Source organism: Schistocerca cancellata, chromosome 8 (genome assembly GCF_023864275.1).
Source record: "Schistocerca cancellata isolate TAMUIC-IGC-003103 chromosome 8, iqSchCanc2.1, whole genome shotgun sequence".
In the NCBI taxonomy this organism is placed as follows: Eukaryota; Metazoa; Arthropoda; class Insecta; order Orthoptera; family Acrididae; genus Schistocerca; species Schistocerca cancellata.
This window is the reverse complement of record NC_064633.1, coordinates 95,984,923-95,996,245: the sequence shown is the minus strand read 5'-3', so window position 1 is coordinate 95,996,245 and position 11,323 is coordinate 95,984,923. Positions and strand designations below refer to the sequence as shown.

Sequence of the window (11,323 nt, the reverse complement as noted above, 5' to 3'; positions counted from 1 at the left end):
TGTCGTACGTCAGATTGGCCGAGCGGTCTAAGGCGCCAGATTTAAGCTCTGGTTCCCGTAAGGGAGCGTGGGTTCGAACCCCACATCTGACAATGCATTTTAAACATTCTGAAGCTAACGTACTCCCTTGATGTTATAGAACAAGAAAATTACGCAGAAACACGCCATGGAGATTTTCCTAGAGACGACAGTGACAGCAGTGCAGGCGTCACACGTCCGATAACCCGAGCGGTCGAAAACAAATAGCGGAACATATTTTTCTAGTGCCGAGTTTTAGCTCTTCTCACGGACGTTTCCGTGGTCGTTGTTTTGTGGCTCAGGGCTATTCCATTTTCCTTCCCCCAAAAGGCAACGCGAGAGACTGTCAGGCAAATCCCAAGTGATCTGTACACGGACTAAGACGTCCGCACGTCTGGCAACAGTCTCGCCAACTTGTATGCCGTGCCAACGACACGGGCTCATGTCCGATCACCGAAATTAGGCAGCGTTGGCCGTGGTTAGTACTCAGGTAGGTGACGAACTAGGAAGTCCGCGTGCTGTTGGTTTCTTCAGTTTTGCCTTTTTCCTTAGTTTTTCGTGCTGCTGTGCGGTAATGGTACGGTCCAGCACGCTGACCCCCTCCTTGCTCTCGGTACGCAAAGACGCGAACATGCGGCCACAGTCAAATGAAAGGGGCCGTTGTGTGTTTGTCGATGTGGCCTCTCGCAGTCGTTTGTAGCGCGTGTCCTGTACATATACGCCCATTTGCAAGCGTCAGCTTTCGCGTCAGCCTTCGCAAAGTCGAGACAAGTCGACACATGGGGACACACGATGCTGTGAATCGTAGACAAGTCGACACATGGGGACACACGATGCTGTGAATCGTAGACAAGTCGACACATGGGGACACACGATGCTGTGAATCGTAATCCGCACTAGCCTACGAGGGGCAAAGGGAAACCATTGGTACCGTTGAAAACACTCTCCTGAGTAAAGGAGACAACTTCCGTGCGATGTCCGGGTTTCGAACCCGGAGCAGCTACTTGGGAAGCAACCATGCTGACCGACACACCCACCACCGCCTTCTGCTACGCGCTGCTTGCGCCGTGATGTGTCGCCTTCCCTCCTGGCGCCAGAGGCCGAAGGCGATAGCGCTGTAGGCGCTCAACGCCGGTTGCAAGGCGAGCACCACTGAACCCGTTTTCCTGGTGCTGCTAGGGGGACAAACTGTAACTAGGCGCAGAACTGACTTTCTCTGATAAATCGGCCCTTTAATGCACATCAGGGCGAACACGAAAGTTCTAATATGAAGTACTCACTGACGATCCAAAGACGTTTCAGTATGTATGCGTCGGTACCACCGGGGCAGTGCCTAAGTATTGTAAAGTGAAGGTCGACAGTTAGAGCCTCACATGAAGTATTTCATTGCCTTCCCACGAGTGCGTAATGCACAGCGTGGCTGTTGCTAGGAAACGGTCTTATTCGGGGTTCGTTAATATCTAGGTTTCTTTGCATCAATGTGAAAATGTTCCTATTACTAAATAAAGTTTTGCTAGTTACAGTTCAAACTGGAAGCGACGGAAGAAAGCGGTCCAACGCGCCACATGGTTCCCAAAAGGGAGGATGCCGTTTCCTACGCCACATCTGACGTTGCGTCTTACATATTCTTAAACTGACATAATTCCTTCCTACCGAAAAAAGAAACAGATTTCGGAGTGAGGTTCCTGAGACCTTGATAGAGATGGAAGTCACTGGAGCGGTTGTGTCGTACGTCAGATTGGCCGAGCGGTCTAAGGCGCCAGATTTAAGCTCTGGTTCCCGTAAGGGAGCGTGGGTTCGAACCCCACATCTGACAATGCATTTTAAACATTCTGAAGCTAACGTACTCCCTTGATGTTATAGAACAAGAAAATTACGCAGAAACACGCCATGGAGATTTTCCTAGAGACGACAGTGACAGCAGTGCAGGCGTCACACGTCCGATAACCCGAGCGGTCGAAAACAAATAGCGGAACATATTTTTCTAGTGCCGAGTTTTAGCTCTTCTCACGGACGTTTCCGTGGTCGTTGTTTTGTGGCTCAGGGCTATTCCATTTTCCTTCCCCAAAAGGCAACGCGAGAGACTGTCAGGCAAATCCAAGTGATCTGTACACGGACTAAGACGTCCGCACGTCTGGCAACAGTCTCGCCAACTTGTATGCCGTGCCAACGACACGGGCTCATGTCCGATCACCGAAATTAGGCAGCGTTGGCCGTGGTTAGTACTCAGGTAGGTGACGAACTAGGAAGTCCGCGTGCTGTTGGTTTCTTCAGTTTTGCCTTTTTCCTTAGTTTTTCGTGCTGCTGTGCGGTAATGGTACGGTCCAGCACGCTGACCCCCTCCTTGCTCTCGGTACGCAAAGACGCGAACATGCGGCCACAGTCAAATGAAAGGGGCCGTTGTGTGTTTGTCGATGTGGCCTCTCGCAGTCGTTTGTAGCGCGTGTCCTGTACATATACGCCCATTTGCAAGCGTCAGCTTTCGCGTCAGCCTTCGCAAAGTCGAGACAAGTCGACACATGGGGACCACACGATGCTGTGAATCGTAGACAAGTCGACACATGGGGACACACGATGCTGTGAATCGTAGACAAGTCGACACATGGGGACACACGATGCTGTGAATCGTAATCCGCACTAGCCTACGAGGGGCAAAGGGAAACCATTGGTACCGTTGAAAACACTCTCCTGAGTAAAGGAGACAACTTCCGTGCGATGTCCGGGTTTCGAACCCGGAGCAGCTACTTGGGAAGCAACCATGCTGACCGACACACCACCACCGCCTTCTGCTACGCGCTGCTTGCGCCGTGATGTGTCGCCTTCCCTCCTGGCGCCAGAGGCCGAAGGCGATAGCGCTGTAGGCGCTCAACGCCGGTTGCAAGGCGAGCACCACTGAACCCGTTTTCCTGGTGCTGCTAGGGGGACAAACTGTAACTAGGCGCAGAACTGACTTTCTCTGATAAATCGGCCCTTTAATGCACATCAGGGCGAACACGAAAGTTCTAATATGAAGTACTCACTGACGATCCAAAGACGTTTCAGTATGTATGCGTCGGTACCACCGGGGCAGTGCCTCCTAAGTATTGTAAAGTGAAGGTCGACAGTTAGAGCCTCACATGAAGTATTTCATTGCCTTCCCACGAGTGCGTAATGCACAGCGTGGCTGTTGCTAGGAAACGGTCTTATTCGGGGTTCGTTAATATCTAGGTTTCTTTGCATCAATGTGAAAATGTTCCTATTACTAAATAAAGTTTTGCTAGTTACAGTTCAAACTGGAAGCGACGGAAGAAAGCGGTCCAACGCGCCACATTGGTTCCCAAAAGGGAGGATGCGTTTCCTACGCCACATCTGACGTTGCGTCTTACATATTCTTAAACTGACATAATTCCTTCCTACCGAAAAAAGAAACAGATTTCGGAGTGAGGTTCCTGAGACCTTGATAGAGATGGAAGTCACTGGAGCCGTTGTGTCGTACGTCAGATTGGCCGAGCGGTCTAAGGCGCCAGATTTAAGCTCTGGTTCCCGTAAGGGAGCGTGGGTTCGAACCCCACATCTGACAATGCATTTTAAACATTCTGAAGCTAACGTACTCCCTTGATGTTATAGAACAAGAAAATTACGCAGAAACACGCCATGGAGATTTTCCTAGAGACGACAGTGACAGCAGTGCAGGCGTCACACGTCCGATAACCCGAGCGGTCGAAAACAAATAGCGGAACATATTTTTCTAGTGCCGAGTTTTAGCTCTTCTCACGGACGTTTCCGTGGTCGTTGTTTTGTGGCTCAGGGCTATTCCATTTTCCTTCCCCAAAAGGCAACGCGAGAGACTGTCAGGCAAATCCCAAGTGATCTGTACACGGACTAAGACGTCCGCACGTCTGGCAACAGTCTCGCCAACTTGTATGCCGTGCCAACGACACGGGCTCATGTCCGATCACCGAAATTAGGCAGCGTTGGCCGTGGTTAGTACTCAGGTAGGTGACGAACTAGGAAGTCCGCGTGCTGTTGGTTTCTTCAGTTTTGCCTTTTTCCTTAGTTTTTCGTGCTGCTGTGCGGTAATGGTACGGTCCAGCACGCTGACCCCCTCCTTGCTCTCGGTACGCAAAGACGCGAACATGCGGCCACAGTCAAATGAAAGGGGCCGTTGTGTGTTTGTCGATGTGGCCTCTCGCAGTCGTTTGTAGCGCGTGTCCTGTACATATACGCCCATTTGCAAGCGTCAGCTTTCGCGTCAGCCTTCGCAAAGTCGAGACAAGTCGACACATGGGGACACACGATGCTGTGAATCGTAGACAAGTCGACACATGGGGACACACGATGCTGTGAATCGTAGACAAGTCGACACATGGGGACACACGATGCTGTGAATCGTAATCCGCACTAGCCTACGAGGGGCAAAGGGAAACCATTGGTACCGTTGAAAACACTCTCCTGAGTAAAGGAGACAACTTCCGTGCGATGTCCGGGTTTCGAACCCGGAGCAGCTACTTGGGAAGCAACCATGCTGACCGACACACCACCACCGCCTTCTGCTACGCGCTGCTTGCGCCGTGATGTGTCGCCTTCCCTCCTGGCGCCAGAGGCCGAAGGCGATAGCGCTGTAGGCGCTCAACGCCGGTTGCAAGGCGAGCACCACTGAACCCGTTTTCCTGGTGCTGCTAGGGGGACAAACTGTAACTAGGCGCAGAACTGACTTTCTCTGATAAATCGGCCCTTTAATGCACATCAGGGCGAACACGAAAGTTCTAATATGAAGTACTCACTGACGATCCAAAGACGTTTCAGTATGTATGCGTCGGTACCACCGGGGCAGTGCCTAAGTATTGTAAAGTGAAGGTCGACAGTTAGAGCCTCACATGAAGTATTTCATTGCCTTCCCACGAGTGCGTAATGCACAGCGTGGCTGTTGCTAGGAAACGGTCTTATTCGGGGTTCGTTAATATCTAGGTTTCTTTGCATCAATGTGAAAATGTTCCTATTACTAAATAAAGTTTTGCTAGTTACAGTTCAAACTGGAAGCGACGGAAGAAAGCGGTCCAACGCGCCACATTGGTTCCCAAAAGGGAGGATGCGTTTCCTACGCCACATCTGACGTTGCGTCTTACATATTCTTAAACTGACATAATTCCTTCCTACCGAAAAAAGAAACAGATTTCGGAGTGAGGTTCCTGAGACCTTGATAGAGATGGAAGTCACTGGAGCGGTTGTGTCGTACGTCAGATTGGCCGAGCGGTCTAAGGCGCCAGATTTAAGCTCTGGTTCCCGTAAGGGAGCGTGGGTTCGAACCCCACATCTGACAATGCATTTTAAACATTCTGAAGCTAACGTACTCCCTTGATGTTATAGAACAAGAAAATTACGCAGAAACACGCCATGGAGATTTTCCTAGAGACGACAGTGACAGCAGTGCAGGCGTCACACGTCCGATAACCCGAGCGGTCGAAAACAAATAGCGGAACATATTTTTCTAGTGCCGAGTTTTAGCTCTTCTCACGGACGTTTCCGTGGTCGTTGTTTTGTGGCTCAGGGCTATTCCATTTTCCTTCCCCAAAAGGCAACGCGAGAGACTGTCAGGCAAATCCCAAGTGATCTGTACACGGACTAAGACGTCCGCACGTCTGGCAACAGTCTCGCCAACTTGTATGCCGTGCCAACGACACGGGCTCATGTCCGATCACCGAAATTAGGCAGCGTTGGCCGTGGTTAGTACTCAGGTAGGTGACGAACTAGGAAGTCCGCGTGCTGTTGGTTTCTTCAGTTTTGCCTTTTTCCTTAGTTTTTCGTGCTGCTGTGCGGTAATGGTACGGTCCAGCACGCTGACCCCCTCCTTGCTCTCGGTACGCAAAGACGCGAACATGCGGCCACAGTCAAATGAAAGGGGCCGTTGTGTGTTTGTCGATGTGGCCTCTCGCAGTCGTTTGTAGCGCGTGTCCTGTACATATACGCCCATTTGCAAGCGTCAGCTTTCGCGTCAGCCTTCGCAAAGTCGAGACAAGTCGACACATGGGGACACACGATGCTGTGAATCGTAGACAAGTCGACACATGGGGACACACGATGCTGTGAATCGTAGACAAGTCGACACATGGGGACACACGATGCTGTGAATCGTAATCCGCACTAGCCTACGAGGGGCAAAGGGAAACCATTGGTACCGTTGAAAACACTCTCCTGAGTAAAGGAGACAACTTCCGTGCGATGTCCGGGTTTCGAACCCGGAGCAGCTACTTGGGAAGCAACCATGCTGACCGACACACCACCACCGCCTTCTGCTACGCGCTGCTTGCGCCGTGATGTGTCGCCTTCCCTCCTGGCGCCAGAGGCCGAAGGCGATAGCGCTGTAGGCGCTCAACGCCGGTTGCAAGGCGAGCACCACTGAACCCGTTTTCCTGGTGCTGCTAGGGGGACAAACTGTAACTAGGCGCAGAACTGACTTTCTCTGATAAATCGGCCCTTTAATGCACATCAGGGCGAACACGAAAGTTCTAATATGAAGTACTCACTGACGATCCAAAGACGTTTCAGTATGTATGCGTCGGTACCACCGGGGCAGTGCCTAAGTATTGTAAAGTGAAGGTCGACAGTTAGAGCCTCACATGAAGTATTTCATTGCCTTCCCACGAGTGCGTAATGCACAGCGTGGCTGTTGCTAGGAAACGGTCTTATTCGGGGTTCGTTAATATCTAGGTTTCTTTGCATCAATGTGAAAATGTTCCTATTACTAAATAAAGTTTTGCTAGTTACAGTTCAAACTGGAAGCGACGGAAGAAAGCGGTCCAACGCGCCACATTGGTTCCCAAAAGGGAGGATGCGTTTCCTACGCCACATCTGACGTTGCGTCTTACATATTCTTAAACTGACATAATTCCTTCCTACCGAAAAAAGAAACAGATTTCGGAGTGAGGTTCCTGAGACCTTGATAGAGATGGAAGTCACTGGAGCGGTTGTGTCGTACGTCAGATTGGCCGAGCGGTCTAAGGCGCCAGATTTAAGCTCTGGTTCCCGTAAGGGAGCGTGGGTTCGAACCCCACATCTGACAATGCATTTTAAACATTCTGAAGCTAACGTACTCCCTTGATGTTATAGAACAAGAAAATTACGCAGAAACACGCCATGGAGATTTTCCTAGAGACGACAGTGACAGCAGTGCAGGCGTCACACGTCCGATAACCCGAGCGGTCGAAAACAAATAGCGGAACATATTTTTCTAGTGCCGAGTTTTAGCTCTTCTCACGGACGTTTCCGTGGTCGTTGTTTTGTGGCTCAGGGCTATTCCATTTTCCTTCCCCAAAAGGCAACGCGAGAGACTGTCAGGCAAATCCCAAGTGATCTGTACACGGACTAAGACGTCCGCACGTCTGGCAACAGTCTCGCCAACTTGTATGCCGTGCCAACGACACGGGCTCATGTCCGATCACCGAAATTAGGCAGCGTTGGCCGTGGTTAGTACTCAGGTAGGTGACGAACTAGGAAGTCCGCGTGCTGTTGGTTTCTTCAGTTTTGCCTTTTTCCTTAGTTTTTCGTGCTGCTGTGCGGTAATGGTACGGTCCAGCACGCTGACCCCCTCCTTGCTCTCGGTACGCAAAGACGCGAACATGCGGCCACAGTCAAATGAAAGGGGCCGTTGTGTGTTTGTCGATGTGGCCTCTCGCAGTCGTTTGTAGCGCGTGTCCTGTACATATACGCCCATTTGCAAGCGTCAGCTTTCGCGTCAGCCTTCGCAAAGTCGAGACAAGTCGACACATGGGGACACACGATGCTGTGAATCGTAGACAAGTCGACACATGGGGACACACGATGCTGTGAATCGTAGACAAGTCGACACATGGGGACACACGATGCTGTGAATCGTAATCCGCACTAGCCTACGAGGGGCAAAGGGAAACCATTGGTACCGTTGAAAACACTCTCCTGAGTAAAGGAGACAACTTCCGTGCGATGTCCGGGTTTCGAACCCGGAGCAGCTACTTGGGAAGCAACCATGCTGACCGACACACCACCACCGCCTTCTGCTACGCGCTGCTTGCGCCGTGATGTGTCGCCTTCCCTCCTGGCGCCAGAGGCCGAAGGCGATAGCGCTGTAGGCGCTCAACGCCGGTTGCAAGGCGAGCACCACTGAACCCGTTTTCCTGGTGCTGCTAGGGGGACAAACTGTAACTAGGCGCAGAACTGACTTTCTCTGATAAATCGGCCCTTTAATGCACATCAGGGCGAACACGAAAGTTCTAATATGAAGTACTCACTGACGATCCAAAGACGTTTCAGTATGTATGCGTCGGTACCACCGGGGCAGTGCCTAAGTATTGTAAAGTGAAGGTCGACAGTTAGAGCCTCACATGAAGTATTTCATTGCCTTCCCACGAGTGCGTAATGCACAGCGTGGCTGTTGCTAGGAAACGGTCTTATTCGGGGTTCGTTAATATCTAGGTTTCTTTGCATCAATGTGAAAATGTTCCTATTACTAAATAAAGTTTTGCTAGTTACAGTTCAAACTGGAAGCGACGGAAGAAAGCGGTCCAACGCGCCACATTGGTTCCCAAAAGGGAGGATGCGTTTCCTACGCCACATCTGACGTTGCGTCTTACATATTCTTAAACTGACATAATTCCTTCCTACCGAAAAAAGAAACAGATTTCGGAGTGAGGTTCCTGAGACCTTGATAGAGATGGAAGTCACTGGAGCGGTTGTGTCGTACGTCAGATTGGCCGAGCGGTCTAAGGCGCCAGATTTAAGCTCTGGTTCCCGTAAGGGAGCGTGGGTTCGAACCCCACATCTGACAATGCATTTTAAACATTCTGAAGCTAACGTACTCCCTTGATGTTATAGAACAAGAAAATTACGCAGAAACACGCCATGGAGATTTTCCTAGAGACGACAGTGACAGCAGTGCAGGCGTCACACGTCCGATAACCCGAGCGGTCGAAAACAAATAGCGGAACATATTTTTCTAGTGCCGAGTTTTAGCTCTTCTCACGGACGTTTCCGTGGTCGTTGTTTTGTGGCTCAGGGCTATTCCATTTTCCTTCCCCAAAAGGCAACGCGAGAGACTGTCAGGCAAATCCCAAGTGATCTGTACACGGACTAAGACGTCCGCACGTCTGGCAACAGTCTCGCCAACTTGTATGCCGTGCCAACGACACGGGCTCATGTCCGATCACCGAAATTAGGCAGCGTTGGCCGTGGTTAGTACTCAGGTAGGTGACGAACTAGGAAGTCCGCGTGCTGTTGGTTTCTTCAGTTTTGCCTTTTTCCTTAGTTTTTCGTGCTGCTGTGCGGTAATGGTACGGTCCAGCACGCTGACCCCCTCCTTGCTCTCGGTACGCAAAGACGCGAACATGCGGCCACAGTCAAATGAAAGGGGCCGTTGTGTGTTTGTCGATGTGGCCTCTCGCAGTCGTTTGTAGCGCGTGTCCTGTACATATACGCCCATTTGCAAGCGTCAGCTTTCGCGTCAGCCTTCGCAAAGTCGAGACAAGTCGACACATGGGGACACACGATGCTGTGAATCGTAGACAAGTCGACACATGGGGACACACGATGCTGTGAATCGTAGACAAGTCGACACATGGGGACACACGATGCTGTGAATCGTAATCCGCACTAGCCTACGAGGGGCAAAGGGAAACCATTGGTACCGTTGAAAACACTCTCCTGAGTAAAGGAGACAACTTCCGTGCGATGTCCGGGTTTCGAACCCGGAGCAGCTACTTGGGAAGCAACCATGCTGACCGACACACCACCACCGCCTTCTGCTACGCGCTGCTTGCGCCGTGATGTGTCGCCTTCCCTCCTGGCGCCAGAGGCCGAAGGCGATAGCGCTGTAGGCGCTCAACGCCGGTTGCAAGGCGAGCACCACTGAACCCGTTTTCCTGGTGCTGCTAGGGGGACAAACTGTAACTAGGCGCAGAACTGACTTTCTCTGATAAATCGGCCCTTTAATGCACATCAGGGCGAACACGAAAGTTCTAATATGAAGTACTCACTGACGATCCAAAGACGTTTCAGTATGTATGCGTCGGTACCACCGGGGCAGTGCCTAAGTATTGTAAAGTGAAGGTCGACAGTTAGAGCCTCACATGAAGTATTTCATTGCCTTCCCACGAGTGCGTAATGCACAGCGTGGCTGTTGCTAGGAAACGGTCTTATTCGGGGTTCGTTAATATCTAGGTTTCTTTGCATCAATGTGAAAATGTTCCTATTACTAAATAAAGTTTTGCTAGTTACAGTTCAAACTGGAAGCGACGGAAGAAAGCGGTCCAACGCGCCACATTGGTTCCCAAAAGGGAGGATGCGTTTCCTACGCCACATCTGACGTTGCGTCTTACATATTCTTAAACTGACATAATTCCTTCCTACCGAAAAAAGAAACAGATTTCGGAGTGAGGTTCCTGAGACCTTGATAGAGATGGAAGTCACTGGAGCGGTTGTGTCGTACGTCAGATTGGCCGAGCGGTCTAAGGCGCCAGATTTAAGCTCTGGTTCCCGTAAGGGAGCGTGGGTTCGAACCCCACATCTGACAATGCATTTTAAACATTCTGAAGCTAACGTACTCCCTTGATGTTATAGAACAAGAAAATTACGCAGAAACACGCCATGGAGATTTTCCTAGAGACGACAGTGACAGCAGTGCAGGCGTCACACGTCCGATAACCCGAGCGGTCGAAAACAAATAGCGGAACATATTTTTCTAGTGCCGAGTTTTAGCTCTTCTCACGGACGTTTCCGTGGTCGTTGTTTTGTGGCTCAGGGCTATTCCATTTTCCTTCCCCAAAAGGCAACGCGAGAGACTGTCAGGCAAATCCCAAGTGATCTGTACACGGACTAAGACGTCCGCACGTCTGGCAACAGTCTCGCCAACTTGTATGCCGTGCCAACGACACGGGCTCATGTCCGATCACCGAAATTAGGCAGCGTTGGCCGTGGTTAGTACTCAGGTAGGTGACGAACTAGGAAGTCCGCGTGCTGTTGGTTTCTTCAGTTTTGCCTTTTTCCTTAGTTTTTCGTGCTGCTGTGCGGTAATGGTACGGTCCAGCACGCTGACCCCCTCCTTGCTCTCGGTACGCAAAGACGCGAACATGCGGCCACAGTCAAATGAAAGGGGCCGTTGTGTGTTTGTCGATGTGGCCTCTCGCAGTCGTTTGTAGCGCGTGTCCTGTACATATACGCCCATTTGCAAGCGTCAGCTTTCGCGTCAGCCTTCGCAAAGTCGAGACAAGTCGACACATGGGGACACACGATGCTGTGAATCGTAGACAAGTCGACACATGGGGACACACGATGCTGTGAATCGTAGACAAGTCGACAC

At 50.9% G+C, this 11,323-nt stretch overlaps 6 non-coding genes across 6 annotated transcripts; all 6 read left to right on the top strand.

Annotated features, from left to right (window-relative positions):
- The first annotated feature begins 1,750 nt into the window (after nt 1-1,750).
- Nucleotides 1,751-1,834, top strand: Trnal-uaa (transfer RNA leucine (anticodon UAA)). Its single transcript has one exon. It is a non-coding gene; the product is annotated as a tRNA-Leu (tRNA).
- A 1,659-nt stretch (nt 1,835-3,493) lies between these two features.
- Trnal-uaa (transfer RNA leucine (anticodon UAA)) lies at nt 3,494-3,577 on the top strand. The gene has a single exon. It is a non-coding gene; the product is annotated as a tRNA-Leu (tRNA).
- A 1,656-nt stretch (nt 3,578-5,233) lies between these two features.
- On the top strand, nt 5,234-5,317 carry Trnal-uaa (transfer RNA leucine (anticodon UAA)). Its single transcript has one exon. It is a non-coding gene; the product is annotated as a tRNA-Leu (tRNA).
- A 1,656-nt stretch (nt 5,318-6,973) lies between these two features.
- On the top strand, nt 6,974-7,057 carry Trnal-uaa (transfer RNA leucine (anticodon UAA)). Its single transcript has one exon. It is a non-coding gene; the product is annotated as a tRNA-Leu (tRNA).
- A 1,656-nt stretch (nt 7,058-8,713) lies between these two features.
- Trnal-uaa (transfer RNA leucine (anticodon UAA)) lies at nt 8,714-8,797 on the top strand. The gene has a single exon. It is a non-coding gene; the product is annotated as a tRNA-Leu (tRNA).
- A 1,656-nt stretch (nt 8,798-10,453) lies between these two features.
- On the top strand, nt 10,454-10,537 carry Trnal-uaa (transfer RNA leucine (anticodon UAA)). Its single transcript has one exon. It is a non-coding gene; the product is annotated as a tRNA-Leu (tRNA).
- The last annotated feature ends 786 nt before the right edge of the window (nt 10,538-11,323 follow it).